Source organism: Meriones unguiculatus, chromosome 19 (genome assembly GCF_030254825.1).
Source record: "Meriones unguiculatus strain TT.TT164.6M chromosome 19, Bangor_MerUng_6.1, whole genome shotgun sequence".
In the NCBI taxonomy this organism is placed as follows: Eukaryota; Metazoa; Chordata; class Mammalia; order Rodentia; family Muridae; genus Meriones; species Meriones unguiculatus.
The window spans coordinates 50,247,051-50,264,909 of NC_083366.1; positions in this window are offsets into that span (position 1 = coordinate 50,247,051).

Here is a 17,859-nt window from a genome sequence, read left to right on the forward strand (position 1 = left end):
GTCCGCCGGCTCTACAGCGGGGCGGGCCCTGCGCGGCGTGCAGGGAGCCTGTCCTCTCTCCTGCTCCCGATCCTCGGGATTCTCCAGCCCGGGGTTGAGCGCTCTTCCCGGCCCACGCGGGGTGGGGACGGACGGGCCGCTGGAGTCCCCGGGTCCCGGGGCGGCGCCGGGCGGGGCGGGGCGGGGACGCGAGCTCGCCCTGCGCGGGAATCGGGGCAGTGGGCTCGGTGCTGGTCCCCGCCGCGCCGGCCTGGGCCGGGACTCAGGCAGACCCGCCCTGGGTCCCCTCCGTTACCGGCGTCTCCGCCCCGGGTCCTCCCGCGCATTCCGGTCGTGCCTTAGCTTGGCGGAGGCCGGGGACGTGGCGGGACGGACCGACCAGAAGACAAGACCTTGTGGTTCTTAGAGGAGGACACCCCCCACCACCACCACCTCCCGGAGGTCGGCCGGCCTCCCAAGGGGTTGTCCGCCAAAAGGGCACAGAGGATAAAGTTGTGGAGGACAGGGGTCTCCCTGGAGAGAGCGACTTGGAAGGAGCTTATGAAGTCCCGCTGGCTGGACTGCCAGCTGAGAACGAATGCCCCGCACTGCTCCCAACTGAAAAATAGTGTGTAGTATTAAGAATTTCAAGTTCGTTCCAGGTACACTCTTCCGCCCACAACAGGGGAGAGAGACTAAGGCTTTTACACGGTTGTAGAGTCACCGAAGCCCAAGGTGGAGCAGATTAGAAGCCTGCAACAGGCCTTCCTTCTCTGGACGCCACTGACCCTGTCCCCTACCCCTGGGAGTGGGGGATATTTAGATCGCAGTGCCTCTTGGGCAAAGGAGTGCTCCTCCTCCTATTAACCAAAGAGTTCTCCTGAGGCACTCCTGTGTCTGTCCTCCTTCCCCCCCCTCCTCCCTGGACCCAGGTCTTTTCTGTTTTCTGAAGCCGTCCTCCTGCCCCTCCCCCCCAACATCATCCCCAGGACCTACAGAAATACTGCTCTTCAAGACACCCTACCTTCAGGTTAGGGTTTGCTGAGAACAATCAGGTCTTCAGTTCCCTGCTGCCCAAGTGGCCAAGCTTGGTGGGGCTGGCCTGCGCTTTGAGCCTGGCATTCCTGAGCGCTGAAGAAAGTGTTTTCCTGTTGGTAGTACCAGCCTGGAGAGATCTGGAAAAAAGAAAAGTGGATGGCAGAGAAAAAAGTCGCTGCTGGAAAGTCACTAGTTTAGAACACATTATCTTTTATGCCCCATAGGACATGAATCATTTCTGTGTACAGTCTAGAAACTTCATTTTAACACTAAATAATAATAATAATAATAATAACATTGTGTGGGTCTGGAGTAGTGGCTCATTTATGCAGTTCAAGTGAACCAGGCAGGGGCTGGGACATGGCCAACCTGGGGCTCCATAGTGCCTTCCAGGCCAGCAGCGGGGGGGGGGGGGGGGGGGGGGGGGCCTCCATGGTAAGTAAGTCTCTCTCTCTCCCTCCCCTCCCTCTCCCTTTCTCTTTCCTTCTCTCTCTCTTTCTCCCTCCCTCGCCCCCCTCCTTCCCTTCCTCTCCCTCTCTCTCTCCCCCCTCATGAAAAGAATGAACACCAAGTGTCCCTCCATGCCTGTTTCTTTTTTGAGTCAACCACTGATCGTTCTGCCTCCGTCCAGAGTGCTGAGATTGGAGGAATGTGCCACTCGGAAATGGTCCTTGAATCTACTTTTTTCTTCGTATTTAAAATTTTTACCACTGGTTATTGAGCAGAATACTTTTTGGCACATATGCATTCCACAGGAACATCTGGGATTTGTATTTCTAACCTTTAAAAATCAGGCGGACTTGACAAGAGCAAAAGCGTTCGCTTAGTTCTAAGGGAAACTTGGGCTTTTTAGAGACTGACGGCGATGTTTCCATTGAAACAAGCCCTTTGGAAGGCAGCTAGCATGACTTGCTAAAACTAAAAATATGTGTAACTTATGGCCCAACAACTCCTCCGGGGAGCGTGTTTCCCCATTCTAGAAAAAAATGCCTCAGTGTGCATACTAGGAGACACGTACCAAGCGACTGTGGTTGCAGTTCTTGCTGGTGTGAAAAGTGATGAAGTAGACGCTTTTCCAAAGGGGATGAATAAACTACTGGCATGGAAGCAAGAGGCCTTCTCTACGGATGCAAAAATGAATCAGCTCCAACTCTGAGTGCCACAGCATGGACCTGCCCGGCAAGGTGTGCCCGCTAGAACAATAGTGGTTTCGTAGGTATGGGAGCATGTGAGGCCTGCTCCCCTGAAGGGATTTCATGGCTGGTACTGTAAACCTGGTCAAAAGCCCATGACTGGGGAGATCATAGGCCCTGGGAAAGGTATAATTGTATAACTAAAGGATTGTGCTGTCAAACTGCCTTCTAAATGTTATGGTCATACCTATAGATTCGTGTGGCTCTCGACTTCGGTTAGAGAAGTCTCTTTTTGCAGTGGGCAATGGTTAGCACAGAGACTCATAACTGGCCTAACAGCCAAATATAAGTCGCTGTGAGTGCTCAGCTATGGATGAGTCATCTGTATCAATCTCCCCCATCTAAGGCTCAGAGAACATCGAGAAAAAGGGGCAGAAAGAACGCAAGCTGGTGGGTGGGGAGGAGCCACGAAATGCTAACTTCTGGACATGACATCAGCTCCCAGGAGCTGTGGTTACAGGCACTAGAGCAATGCTTGGAACCGAAAGGTATTTTCTGAGTTTGGAGTCCTTTAACATTTCAGATATGTACATAGACATGACCAGGCTGATCAGCTCTAATCTGAAACCCAGAATGAGTCAAAAGCTGTAACTTTTTGAAAAGCATCTCGAATAAAGTTGAGAACTTAAAGGAAGCGTTCAAAAGCTCTCCGCTGACAAGGTATACAGTGACAAGTGTGAACGCCTTTGAGGGCCCGTGTTACATAAATGTCAGTAACAGAGGCACAGGACTTGGAGTGGTTTCGGGTTATAAGTCAAGCTGATCGGCCGATTCAGTGCTGAGGGCTACATAATAGAACGTGAAAATGGAGAGCCAACAGGAGCTCTCTGGGTCACCTGCTCCACATCCAAGCCTGGTTTACAATTACCTAGTTGTATCCAAGGTGGAGCTGTGCTCACCGGTAAGAGCTTTGAGAATCGGATACTTCAATCCGATCCATAGGAGTAAATAGAAGGCTTGTACACAAGTCTGCATGAAATTCAAAGCCTGTGTTTAAGAGGGGTGCTTAGGCTTTCAGTTCAATTTCTTCTGTGATTATTTTACGTCTATTTATTTTTTTCTTGAAGTTTGTCCTTTCTCATCTTTCAAAAGTTAAGATAAGGAAAACACAAAGGTTGGGAGCCTTTCCCCAAGCTAACCCTGAGTGACCCATATATTTGGCAACAGACTGCATAATAGCAGGGACTTCAGAGTTGGGAACAGGTTTCAGAAGCCGACAGGTATGGGATGGGCCTCAGCAGCCCAAGGGCACAGGGAGGAGGTCATCACTCCTTGACAGACAGAGGAGGAAGCTGGGGGTAGGGGCCTCCAGAGCAGAGACCTAGCTCCAAACCAAGGACCTCCGAGGACCTGCTCAGTTCAGACTACACATCCACTATCCTCATCAGCCCTTGTCCCCAGAGTATTGGCCTTCCTTCACTGTCCCAGAACACCAAGTATCTTCACATCCGGGGCCACACTCAAAGCTGGCAAGCTCTCATTGTGGAATGGCCTTCCCTCATCACTCTTCCCTCCAGCGCCTCTCAGACTCAATGGGCTTGTGAATTCCCCATGACTACAGTACAAAACAAATCAAGATGTTGTGTACCTGGGCTTTTGCATTGCTCATGAGTACCTAGAGTTTATGGGTCACCTATATTCTGCTCTGTGTAGGTAGCATGGCTGACCATGGCACAGCCTCACTTAGTCGGGAAGGTGCCGGGAGATGCTGTGGTCTCAGGGTTCATTCTCATAGTCATTGTGAAGTAGTCCTCAGAATTATCTGACTAAAATGGACTCTTTACAAGACAAAGGCCTGCTTCAAACATATCTTTCATGTTCCTATTACCAGGTCACAGGGCCTGGCACTTGGTAAATGCTTGCTATCTGCTGAATGAGTGAACCAATGGCATGAAGAACTGAATGAGATAGAGAGACAAGCTGGCCTTCCCATAAAACTGCCATTCTTCCCTTTCCAGTCATGGGACACTGGGAGCATTTCACAACCCATTGTCACAGACCCCGGAGGTTTGTTAGTGACACAAGCCCTATGTACTGAGCCTCCTTGAAAAAGTACAATGCTCATGGTTACTGTCCCTCAGAAGTGGGGTCTTAGAGCGTGAGGTTGTCCTTTAAACAATGGTTACCTCTTCTAAACTTAACACAGAGTCAGAGCATCAGTGCTGTAACTGCAAAGTAATTTCAAAGTTCATCCAAGCAAATTCTTTGCTCTCAGCAATCACATTCTTTTCCTCCTGGCAGACAGTGAACTCAGGGTGTGGCCACTGTCTACCCCTGCTGCTCACGTCAGTCAGCGTACCATCATTGTGACAAAAAAGCCAACGATAAGGCGATTTAAAAGGAGGAGAAAGGTATGTTTCAGTCCATGGCCACTTAGTCCTGTTGCTTTGGGCCTATGCAGAGGTCATACATAGAGGTGGAAGCACAGGGTGGAAATCTGCTCACTGGCAACCAGAAAGCCAAAGAGGGGCAGGAAGGAGCTAGGAGTCCCGGGATCTCTTCAGGAGCATGACTGGAAGGACCTAACTCCCCTACCAGGCTCCACCTCCTAAAGGTTCTACTACTTCTCTGTAGTGCCACAACCTGGTGGCTAAACATTTAGCGTGGGACTTCAGGAGACATTTAAGATCCAAACCACAGAAGTCACAAAGTAAGTTTTGGCTACAAATGAGCTCTGGGGCCTTGGGCCTTCCCAGTATGGTGTCTCCATGATTCTGTCTTTGAACGTATGTTTGCTATTCCATCTTGGCCTCGCCACTCACAAGATGAGGCAATCCAAGGACCTTTCCTGACTGCCTCGTCTCTGCCACCCACACCAGCCTGCACTCTGTCCTGTCTGCCTGTTTCCTGAGGATAGGAATAGCTACTCATGACCTAGGTCACATATTTCACCTTTGGCTGCCTAGGAGGATCTTAGCGTAAATTTAAGTAGATTGTTTTTATTTTGGTACAATAAAGCGAATACAACCTTATTGTTGGTCAGGTTTGGCGGTGTGTGCCTTCAATTCCAACATTCAGGAGGCAGAAGCAGGAGGAGCTCTGTGAGTTTGAGGCCAGCCTGTTCTACATGATGAGTTCCAGGCAAGCCAGGACTACATAGTAAGACCCATTTATAAGAAAAATTATGGTCAAGAAAAAATTAAATTTTCTGTGAAAAGTAAACCTAAAATCAAAGAAGTGAAACTCCCATGATCACAATTTGGATTGGAGACATTAGTAAGAAACAGTGACTTACATTTTTCCTTCTATAGTCATACAGTTACCCCACAGTACTTTGAGAACATTTATTTTATTAGGAGCCTTTCCTATGCGCCATGTTAGTTAGGTTTTGTTTTTTGTTTTTCAACTTGACTCAAGCTAGAGTTATTTGGGAAGAGAGAACCTCAACTGAGATTGGTCTGTGGGCAAGTCCATGGGTTTTTTTCCTTGAGTAATGATTGACGTGCAACGCCCAGCCCACCATGTGTGGTCCCACCTCTGGGAAGGTGGTCCTTTGTGGTGTAGAGAAAGCAGGTTGAGCAAGCTATGAGGAACGAATCAGTGAGCAACATTCTTCCACGTGTCTACTTCAGTTCCTGCTCTGATTTCTCTTCATGCTGAATCACAACTGTAAGTAAGCTGAAATCAACTCCACCCCAAGGTGCCTTTGGTCACAGTGTTTATCATAGCAACAGAACCAGAGATACTCAGATCCCTTTGACCAAATGGTATGTAGTGTGTACACAGAATGTACACAATCCTTCCAAATGCTTTAAGTCATGTTTAAGTGACGTGTAATATGGGCACAGTGTAATGTTTAAATAATGTATATAGTATTTTAGAAACAATTACAAAAAGAAATATCTGTAAATATTCCCTCGGTGACTGGTTGGATCCATGGATGTGGAGGTCTGATTATATTATCTGGCTTCGGTGAAGATTTGTACATGAATCACCACTCTTGAACACTGAGATTCCAAAAATCCAAAGAAAACTCAAGATTGTGTGTAACTATCCAGACTTGGTAGCTCAAATCAATAACCCCAGCTACTCAGGAGTCCGAGACAGGAAGAGTGAAAGTTTAAGGCCTGCCTGAGCTGGAGTGAGTTCAAGACCAGAATAGACAGCTTTGAAAGACCCTGTGTCAATGCCAGTAGTAATTGTGCATTGATTAGCAGGTGAGAGTCCACAGCTCAAGAATGAAGTACTTCCCTGGCATGCAGGGGCCCAAGATCCGAGATAGTGTAAGACTATTTGCAGCTGCAAGTAACCCCACTGGGAAGGAACGCTTGGAGTTTTACGCTTTTCCTCATACTGAACCTGTAAAGTCAGTCGGCGAACAGCCTGTGGTCATGCTATGTTGGTATCCCTCCCCCACCCACTCTGTCCTGTCCCTCACTGGCAGGAGTACTTGAGTGTTATCTTTGGGCTTTGTGTTTCTTACTGGTGGAAGCGCCTACTCGACCCAGTTTCCATGGGCCGCCAGAGCTCCTCTTGAGCAGGTGAGCTAGTGACTGTGTTCGTGGAAACTGTAGGGAAAATAAGGAAAGTCTAAGGGTCAAACTGGAAACCTTTATGGGTCAGCACCGTGACTGGAGACAGTGACGTCATGCTGGTCTGTGCTATTGCTCCTGGGAGTGCCTGTATTTTGTGAGGTCAGATAAATTCAGGTTCATTCTTACTATCAGGCTTCAGCGTTTCCTTGCAGAGCGAAAGTCCTCAGATCTGAATGTCATTCTTTCCTGTTTTGAGCTAATGAACTCCTCATTAAACAGCAAAATTGTTGTAAAAAAAAAAAAGTAATACAATTATAAAATTTTTGCCACGTAAGTTGATAGAGGAATAGAGACGTGGATAGTGGATATAAAAACATAATGGAGATATGTTTGATGTCCCCCACAAAGGATTTAAGATAACTTGCCCAAACTGGTATACAATAAAACATGCACAAATTAGGACCTGAAGCTCAGGAAAATGGGTACATAGATAAGTAGACCATGGAAGTGTATCTACTTGATCATTGTGGATATGCAGTGGTTTCCCTCCAGTGGCTTCCTGTGTCAAAAGAAAATTCAAAAACTTAATGTGGCTTCCACACTTCTGCGTGGTCCGCACTCATCACCCTGTCATTTTGTTATCCCCATCTTCCATCCCATTCCCTGACACTTTCACACTCTTGTGGTCCATTCTCCTATAGATATACCAGCTAAGCTTCAGCAGTTACTATAGGGTAGCATGGTCCCCTCCGTCCTCAAAAACCTCCCTTCCTCATTATAGTTCAAATCTAGCACCTCTTCAGACTGTCACCCTGGAGTACCTCCCAGGACTCATGGTATACTCTTACCCATTACCTCTTCTCTGTACTGTGTGACCTTGCCTGTTTTCTGCGGTTGTAACAAAATACCTGAGACTGGGTACTTTATAAAGATTAAAGTGTAGTTTTATATAATTGTAGGGGCTGGAAGTCCAACAATATGTTTGGCAACTGGCAAGGGCCTTCTTTGCTGCATCATGACATGGTAGATGACATGGTCACGGTCATGTAACAGGGTAACAAGGAAGTGAGAACAAACAAGCTCCAGTCTCACTCCCTCCACCTTCATTATCTGATACAGATCTTTCTGGGCCCCATTCATCGAATGCCATCAGCATATGAATAAGGGAGCTAAGTTTTCAACAACTGAGCATTTGTGTGTGTGTGGAGGGGGGTACATTCAAGCTATATTTCTTCACAACACAGGGCACGGATACGTCTGATTTAGCTTTTAGATGGTGCTAGACTCTGTGGAGGGGTGGGGGTGGGGCTTTTCCTGATTTTATACATGGCTGGATCCTGGACCTGTCAGATAAAGGAAGGCATGTTCTCTGGTCAGGATCAGAGGGCGGGGATCTTCTTTCCTGACTGAGATTATCTCTGTGTGCTTCTGAAAATATGGTAGCCAAGAACTGGGATTGTAGGATGGATATCACATAAAATGCCATGTTCATGTCTGATCAATCCTCACGCCTGAAGACTGCTTTGTATAGTGACTGGGCAAAGAGAACCTGCCACTGAAGATCCTGGTAGGCCAGGAGCTTCCTTAAACAATGAGGAGACAGTCAAGACCCAGTGTTGTCTGCCCCATAGTTGCCATGGTGCCTGGAACTTGAGAAAATTTCAAATTTGTACTTACTAATTGTTGTGTGTTTATACACAGAAGCAGATAACTGGCATGGATTTCTAGAGGTCCAACCAAGTTAACTTTGTTATGAAAATAAAATGTGCTTCATAGTAACTAAGATTAGGGGTACAAATGATCATTTGGCTATTACAATGCCCTAAATCTAAGAGCAGCAGAAATGAACCAAGTGTCAATAATTCACTCCTAGTTTGTAAAATTAAATTATATCATGAGCATAAAAGTAATTCTTGGGCCACTTGGAAATTATCTTTAATATAAATGGAATATTAGATATTTTATAATTTGTGTTTCTTTTCTTTTTTTTTACTTTGTGGGTTTGGATTTTATTTATTTTTTAATTTTTAATATTAATTACAGTTTTTTCACTTTGTATCCTAGCTGTAGCCCCCTCTCTCATTCCCCCCCAATCCTACCCTCCCTTCCTCATCTCCTCCCAAGCCCTTCTCCAAGTCCACTGATAGAGGTCCTCCTCTCCCTCCATCTGACCCTAGCTTATCAGGTCTCATCAGGACTGGCTGCATTGTCCTCCTCTGTGGCATGGCAAGGCTGCTCCCCCCTCAGGGGGAGGTGATCAAAGAGCCAGCCAGAGTTCATGTCAGAGACAATTCCTGTTCCCATTACTAGGGAACCCAATTGGACACTGAGCTGCTATGGGCTTCATCTGTGCAGGGGTTCTAGGTTATATTCATGAATGGTCCTTGATTGGAGTATCAGTCTCAGAAAAGACCCCTGTGCCCAGATATTTTGGTACTGTTGTTCTCTTTGTAAAGCTCCTGTCCTCTCCAGGTCTTACTATCTCCCCCTTCTTTCATAAGATTCCCTGCACTCTGCCCAAAGTTTGGTTATGAGTCTCAGCATCTGCTTTGATACCTTGCTGGGTAGAGTCTTTCAGAGGCCCTCTGTGGTAGGTTCCTGTTCTGTTTCCTGTTTTCTCCTCTTCCAATATCCAGCTTGTTTGTCTTTCTGAGTGAGGATTGATCCTGAGTGAGGTATCCCAAAAGCAGAAAGACACACATGGTATATACTCACTTATAAGTAGATACTAGACATATAAAATAGGATAAACCTACAAAAATCTGTACACCTAAAGAAACCAAGCAAGAAGGAAGACCCTAGGTAAGATGATCAATCCTCACTCAGAAAGACAAACGGGATGTGTTTATTTTCTTAAACATGCTTACACTTTGTAATATAAGTATCTCTTTTGGCTTTATTTGTTGAAGAACTTATGCTTAAAAAAAACTGACTGTAAACTACTCTGCAATCACTAAGCATATAATAATCCATATAGACATATAAGCATAATACATAGAGACATACAGGTAGAAAATATATGAAGGAAATGTAGCAAAATGTTAAAAATTGTTTTACTTAAGAGAATCAGTTCAGACTTTTGTCAGACTGCCTTATTTTCTCAACTTTTCTGACTAAATATAGATGTCACAAGAAAAAGCTGGGGAGGAAAAATAATATACTTCTGCTTCTTAAAATATCCAGATACTCTAAACATGGCTTCAAATCGATAAACTGTACATCAAAAGTAAGAGAAGGAAAATGCAGGGCTTTAGAACCTGTATTTATCCTGTTATTCTCATGGGCCATGGCTAATGAATTTCAGAGCGTGAGGATCTGCCCTTGCATCCTTGTTGGGCCAGAATCTCTGAGAACACCTTCTATCCACAGGGGGGATGACCACTTCTACCTCATGAGCCCCCTAAGAAATGAAAATCTAAAATCAATACTAGAATCTGCCTTTCTCCTACAGTCACCAAGAAAATAAATACTAAAGGCTCATAATGGGTAAGCCCAGGAGTGCCTGCGCTTTTACAGAGCACCTTAAAGTTATTCTCACTATTCATAGATTCCAGGGTCAAGAAAGAAGATCAGCACCATCTTGTAAGTAATACAAGTTCAGAGTCATGAGCTTGTAATTTCACAGAGGACTTATACAGCCTGTGAGACAGCCTTGGAGTATTCAGAGTGTTTAAAGGACCACATGGAACATTTACAGAATGTATGAGACAGCTTCATAGAGTTTTTGTGGAGTATTTGAGGCAGTTTCCTAGAACATCCATACAGCAAGCAAGACAACTTCCTGGAGTTATCCACAAGGTAAAAACGATGTGGCTCTCAGATCGAAAGCCCCTGTACTCCTGGAGAGCTGAAGTTTGGGACATATCTGGCTTATCAAAATTCTCAAGAGCCTTTAATGAAGCACGTCTAGGATATTGCTCTTTATACCTAAATCCCCCAAGGAGATTCAACTAAACATTCACATAATCATCTCAGATGGTCATGGAAAGGGATGATCATAGTCATTTGAGCATAGTAAACATCGATTGTAAACTTCTGTGGGGCAGCAACAGTGTTCTGAGTGCATCAGTTGTGTCTTACAGAATGGATGTCTTAGTTGTTTTCCTGTTGCTAGGATAAAAAGACCATGACAAAAAAAAATCAACATGTGGAAGAAAGAGTTTCTTTTAGGATTATGGGTCCAGAGGGCTAAGAGTCCATTATGTCAGGGAAGCATGGGACCAAGTGGCAGGCATCATGGCCAGAGCAGGAACCTGAGAGATCACATCTTCGATGATGCGCACGAAGCAGGGAGACCAAACTGGAAGCAGCGTGAGGCTGTAAACTCTCAAAACCTGCCCCCAGTGACATGCTTCCTCCAGCAACGCTCCTTAAAATTCTCAGACATCTACTACATGGGGACCGAGTATTCAGATCCCTGAGGCTATGGGGGGGGGCATTTCTCATTGAAACCATAATGGACGTCCTAGACTGGTACCCAGTAAACATTTTATTCTATGAGATGGAAGTCCTTCAGGGATGATTAAGGAGTTGTTTAGGAGTATTTGGAATGATGCTTCCATCATTTGGTACCTGCTTATATATGTATGCCCCACACCGTAGGGGCTATGTGCACCTTTAATTTTGCACATGATCACTTGGGACCAAGTAAGCAGATGCTTTGGTTCAGAACATCAAGGCTGAAGTGCAGTGTCTTTCACCTTATGCGATGGATATGCTGCTGAGCAGACATGGATAAACACCTACGTTTATTAAAAGTAGACAGGAGTTTGTAAAAGACGGTGTGTTTTACCACCTAACCTCACCTTTTCAGTAGGCCAGCATATGTCCTCCACAACCACTGGAAGGATCTCAAAGACCTGCTGTGGTTTGGGAGGAGCTACAGGGGTGGAGCATTCAGGAGAGGTCGCAGACCATTCTTAGGTGCCCATCAGGGTATGTGGAGTGAGGTGTTAGGGAGTGGGCAAACAGGTGTTCCCCGAGGATCCTGGCCGGGGAAGGATACATTAAACACAGCCTGGCACCCACACAGCAGGATGGATGGCTGCCAGCCAGTCCACTTCATCCTCAAGTCCCTTCCTACCCACGTCCGAGACACCGGGTTCCCCGCTACACACACTAGGGGTGTAGGCTGCTCATGTCCTACTCTCCTGTGACCACCCCTCTGGAATCCCAAGCACACTGTTACAGGCTGGGGGGCTCGGGTTTATTTCTTTTCATGTTCATGATGATAGGTCTCTCTTTTTTAAAGGCTGGTCTAAGGAAGTATGGGAACACTCATAACAAGATAAGTTTTGAAGATCTTACTGCATACAGATCAGGAGAACTTTAGAGTTGGGTGATGCTTCATTTTAATGGAAAGGCTAGTGGTTTCCTTCTTGGTTCCTGTGTGTATAGTAATCCCCCATTATCCCCAGGGAGTACATTCCCTGTGGACACCCAGCGGAAACCTGAAGCCACGAGTAGTATTCAACCCTATCTATGCTGTATTTTCCCCGTACATGCTGTACATGCTTACCTATCATGAGGCTTAATTTATAAATTAGACATAGAGAGAGAGAGAGAGACTGATGATGCTTTAATAATAAATAAAAACAAGTGTGACAGTGTACTGTGGTAAATTTGCTGGTGCCACTGCTCTTGTGTTTGGGGGTTATTTCTAAAGAAATAAATACTACTGATTACAGCACTGGGAAGCCTCTAAAATTGTCTGATGACCTAGAGGCCCACAAGTGACTAGCAGCTAAGCAGCTTCAGTGTAGCTATAACATACACACACACACACACACACACACACACACACACACATATGTATTTATATTATATATATATATAATGTATATCTACATAGATTATAGATACACTGAGCAAAGGGAGAGCTCACTGCAGGTGGGATGGTGTGAGAATCATCTGCTACCCAGAATGGCATGCAATTTAAAACTTGTGGGTTTTTGTTTCTGAACTTTCCCATTTATTATTTTTAGATGCACAGCTAATTATGGGTAAGTGAGACAGAAAAATGCAAAGCTGTAGGCAAAGGGGTGGGAACTATGGCACTGGCACCCAGATTTGCTCACTGCAAGTGTGCTTATAACACTGGAGTCCGGTTTTGCCTTTTCTTCTCTCTATTTGTCCTGTGCATTTATTTGTATGTCACCTTTGTTGTCCCGAATCCCAGCCATTCCAGCTAATTGTTGTCTGCTAATCTTGGTCTTGCAACTATTCATACCTTCCCTAATAGATGTCTTCCTGCCAGCATCTGGTGAACCCAACCTAGGAAAGGGCTCAGGGCCTAGAACACATGCTTCAGGGGTGAGTGTTACCGTGTTAACACTGTGGTGGTTTGAATAGGCCCCGGAGACTCATGTGCTTGAACGTTTGGTCCATAGGCCTCCACCGTCAGGAGGTCTGGCCTGTTGGAGTAGGTGCGCCCTGGCTGGAGGAAGTGTACCAATGTGGGGTGGGCTTTGAGGCCTCCTATGCTCAAGCTACACCCAGCGTGGTACACAGCCTCCTTCTGTCTTCAGGTCACCACGTAGAACTCTCAGCTCCATCCTGAGCGCCCTGTCTGCCCGTATGCTGCCATGCTCCCTGTCCTGACAACAAGGAACTAAAACCTCTGAAACTGCAAGCCAGCCCCAAACAAATGTTCGCCTTTAGAAGAGCTGCCATGGTCATGGTGCCTTTTCGCAGCATTGAAACCCTAGCATGTTTGTACTAGCGTTGTGATGGATTTGTTCTGACACTTACCCAGACAGGGAAGTAACAGAAGATTCCTTTTCCAGGGGCTTCCAAATTTGAACATTCAAAACAACCTGACCATGGGTGGGGGAGGGTAAAGGTCTGGCCTCCACACTGTGGAACATAGGGATCAGAGGCTAAGATTTTTCTCAAATGTGTAAGTAAATAATGAGGAGAAGCCACCAAACCTCTCATTTTGATCAATGATTGAGGGAAAACTAATAATAACCAGGGCACTCATTCCCTACTTAATAATAGAGACTTAATTCCCTGTGATGCTTATGTCGGACCTCCAGTGAGAAATGTGGCTGTGTCTGTATATATGTGCATGTGTGTGCATACGTGTGCAAGTGTGTGTGCATACATGCATGTGTGTGTACAAGTGTGAATATGTGTGCATATGTTTATTGGTGTGCATATGTGCATGTATACAGATGTGCATGTGTGTGTGCACGTGACTGAAAAATTTAGGCCTCCCGGTACCTATTGCCACCAGTCTCTTGTCCCACTTCAAAATGTATAGTCTAGAAGATCAGAATGCTAGTTCTGGTGCCATAGTTTAAGGAGGTAAGAACTGCAGGCTGCTCTTTGCTGATAACCTATTTTAAACTGGCATCGCTTTGGATTCTAATTACACTTCTTCTAAAACCCCACCTTTATCTCAGCATCAGCAAATCCCTGTCTGACAGTAAGTTAGATCGTTCTCTTGGCTCCCCAGTTTGCTACTTCTAAAAGGCAGAAGGAACAAGAGCACTGCCTTCGAGGGTCCACAGGGCTCCTTCCCACCACATCAAAAGATGGTTTTGCTCAAAATTGGTTGAAATAGCTGGTAGACCCAGGGTGGTCATGTGGGCCTGTGCTGGCAAACAGCTGGGGCTCCTGTCCTCTCCTCAGCGTCTCACTCATAACCACACCTGTGCGTAGTTTAAGCCCTGTCTCGTCTTCAGAGGCCTTTGTGTAATTTTATCCTTGATGATAATAGCTCTTGGTGATTAATTTTCCTCCACTTTCAGGGAAACGGGTTCTAACATGTAGCCAGTGTTTTTCAATCAAGAGAAAATGGAACTGAGGAGAGTGTTTTCAGATGAATTAATCTCAATGATTGAGAACTCCACCTTTGAAGAAATGTAATTCTTCTAAGACTGTAACTGCACAGAATGTTATAGCTATGCTGGTGCCTGCAGGGGACTAATTCCAAGATGCCTCAAAGAGACCAACCTTCTTTTACAGTGACAGTTCTTCCATAGAGCCTGTGCACAGATGTCCATATACTTCATTTTATTCTTATTTTATTTTACAGGAACCCAGAGCCTTGTGCAGGCTACACAAATACTCCATCACTGAGTTACATCCTCAGTCCTTTTCCATTTATTTCAGGACAGGTGCTTGCTAAGTTGCCCCGGCTGGCTTTGGTCTTGCTATCCCTTCTTTTAGTCCCTTGTACCTCCTTGCCCTACCATTTCCATCCACACCCTACCCCAATGTAATGTAAATCATCTCTGAAGAACTTGTAACACCATATGAATAGTTATCAGGCTGTATTGTTTAAGGAATAAAGACAAGATTGTGTTTCTGATTTATGGTTGGCTGAATCAGGGATGTGGAGCTGGTGGATTGGGAGAGTTCTCTGTGGCTGTAACTACTTCATTGCAAGAAGGATTAAAAGTCACTGCAAAATGATGGATTAACATAGCTAGGGACATTATGCAGACAATGAGCATACGTGGTTGATTTTACTTCCCTGATACTGCTGCTGTTCAGGTCAGTTCATGAAGTAGGAAACATGAGGATAAGTGACAGGCCAGAGGAAAATGACACCAATGCTGGGAGTATCCTTGTTCAAACTGGACTCGCAAACAGGACATATTGACATCCTCTTGCCTGTTTTGATGCTGTTTAGCTGTTTCTCATAAATATAGAGTGAATACGTTGCGAAATGGGGATGATAACATTTCCATATGACAATATCTTCTCAAGGCTGTCCCCCCACCTTCTGCCTCAGAAAGTAATCATTTTTTTAACAGGTGCATTTTTTTCCTACCCACTATGAGTTATGTGAAACAGTCTGAGGTTTTAAAGCAAACACTCTTTTAGGATTGCTCATGTCGAACGAAGGGCACAGTTCTCTTGGTGTGGGTGGGAAGATGAGGAAGCAGGTGTGGGGAGCATTCTTAGTCTCCCTTGAGATAGTACATGGTTCTTCAGTGGAAGAGCAAGATGGCTGGAAACCAACACTTCAGAGGGGTGATCGTATAGCAAGATGTGAAAGCGCGTTTCCTGGGGAAGTGAAACTCCCAAGTGCTGCTGGGATTTTATTGGTGATTTTGAGAGAAGTTGCTCTTTTTTTTTTTTCCCCCCAGTTTGATGAGTATAAATTCACATGTAAAATCCTGGTCTACAGATCTATTTTCCAATAGTAGGCAGGTTTTTTTTTTTTTAGATGTATAAAAAGTTTTGTTCTTTTTAATCTTTCTCAAACATATATATATATTCATCCAGAACTATTTTCTGCCCTTTAAAAGCTTCTTTGACCACATGTTTTCCTCACCCTCCTTCACTACTGTTCATTTAGTCACTCAGCATGTTTTTACTTCCAGATGGCAAAGCAGAAGAGACAGCACCCGTGTTAGTGGAGAAATCTTCAGTGCCTCTGGCTGCATCTTAATGAAAGATAAGCAGTCACGTGTTCTGAGAATAAACAGGGTGACTGCTTTTTGTTTTAAGGTTTGAATTTATTAGTTGCTGTCATTTGGACCCAGCCGTCCTCCAAAGTCTTGTTTCCCAAGGTGGCTCTGTTAAGAAGCTGCCCTCCCTAGTCTGCTTTCTATTACCGTGATAAGCAACTTGGTAAGGAGACCGTTTGTTTTAGCTTACGGTTGTAGTCCATCAGGAAGGAAAGTCAGGGCAGGGACCTGGAGGCAGGAACTGAAGTAGAAGCCATAGAAGAGTGCTGCTTGCTGCTTGTTCTCATGGCTTTCTCAGCCCCAGGACCACCAGCCCAGGGATGGTACCACCCACAGTAGGCTGGCCCTCCCACATCAATTATTAAGATGCCCCTACTTGGAATAGATGCTCAAGTATATAACAAAGACATTGGCTCAGCCATGTTCGTAGCAGCTTTATTCATAATAGCCAAAAGCTAGAAACAACCTAGATGTCCCTCAATGGATGAATGGATACAGAAATTGTGGTACATTTACACAATGGAATACTACTCAGCAATTAAAAACAAGGAAATCATGAAAATTTCAGCCAAATGGTGGGAAATAGAAAAGATCATCCTGAGTGAGGTATCCCAGAAGCAGAAAGACACACATGGTATATACTCACTTATAAGTATATAATATAATACATATAATAAAATATAGGATATTATAGACATATAATATAGGATAAACATACTAAAATCTGTACATCTCCAGAAGCTAGGTAAGAAGGAGTAAGATGATCAATCCTCACTCAGACAGGCAAATGAGATACATATTGGAAGATGGAGAAAACAGGGAACAGGATAGGAGCCTACCACAGAGGGCCTCTGAAAGATTCTACCCAGCAGGGTATCAAAGCAGATACTAAGGCTCATAGCCAAACTTTGGGCAGAGTGCAGGGAATCTTATGAAAGAAGGGGAAGATAGAAAGACCTGAAACTGTCTGGAACTCCACAAGCAGAGCAACAGAACCCAAAAATCTGAGCCCAGGGGTCTTTTCTGAGACTGATACTCCAACCAAGGACCATGCATGGAGATAACCTAGAATCCCTGCACAGATGTAGCCCATGGCAGCTCAGTGTCCAAGTGGGTTCCCTAGAAATGGGAACAGGGGCTGTTTCTGACATGAACTCAGTGGCTGGATCTTTGATCACCTCCCCCTAAGGGGAGGGGGAGCAGCCCTACCAGGCCACAAAGGAAGACAATGCAGCTAGTCCTGATGAGACCTTGTAGGCTAGGGTTAGAGGGAAGGGGAGGAGGAATTTCCCTGTCAGTGGACTTGGAGAAGGGAATGGGAGGAGATCAGGGAGGGGGCTACAGCTGAGATACAAAGTGAATAAACTGTAATTAATAAAATAAATATATAAATTAAAAAAAGCAAGAGGAAATGCCCCTAGACTTGCCTACAAGACAATGTGATGGAGGCATCTTTTCAGTTGAGGATGCCTCTTCCCATGTGACCCTAGCCTGTGTCAAGTTGATGGAAAACTAACTAGCTCAGAGGTGGTGGACCTTTAAAACATGAGGCATAGTGGAGGATATTTGGCTACTGGAGATGTACCTTCAAGGGGAATTGTAGGACCCTGATGTTTATCTACCCTCAGTCGTAACCCTGAGATGAACCATATATATGTTCCACCATATATATGTTCCCACCTCCGTGAATTGACTCGCCACAGGTTCAAACCAACAGGACCAATTAGTCATGGCTTGAAAGCTCCAAAA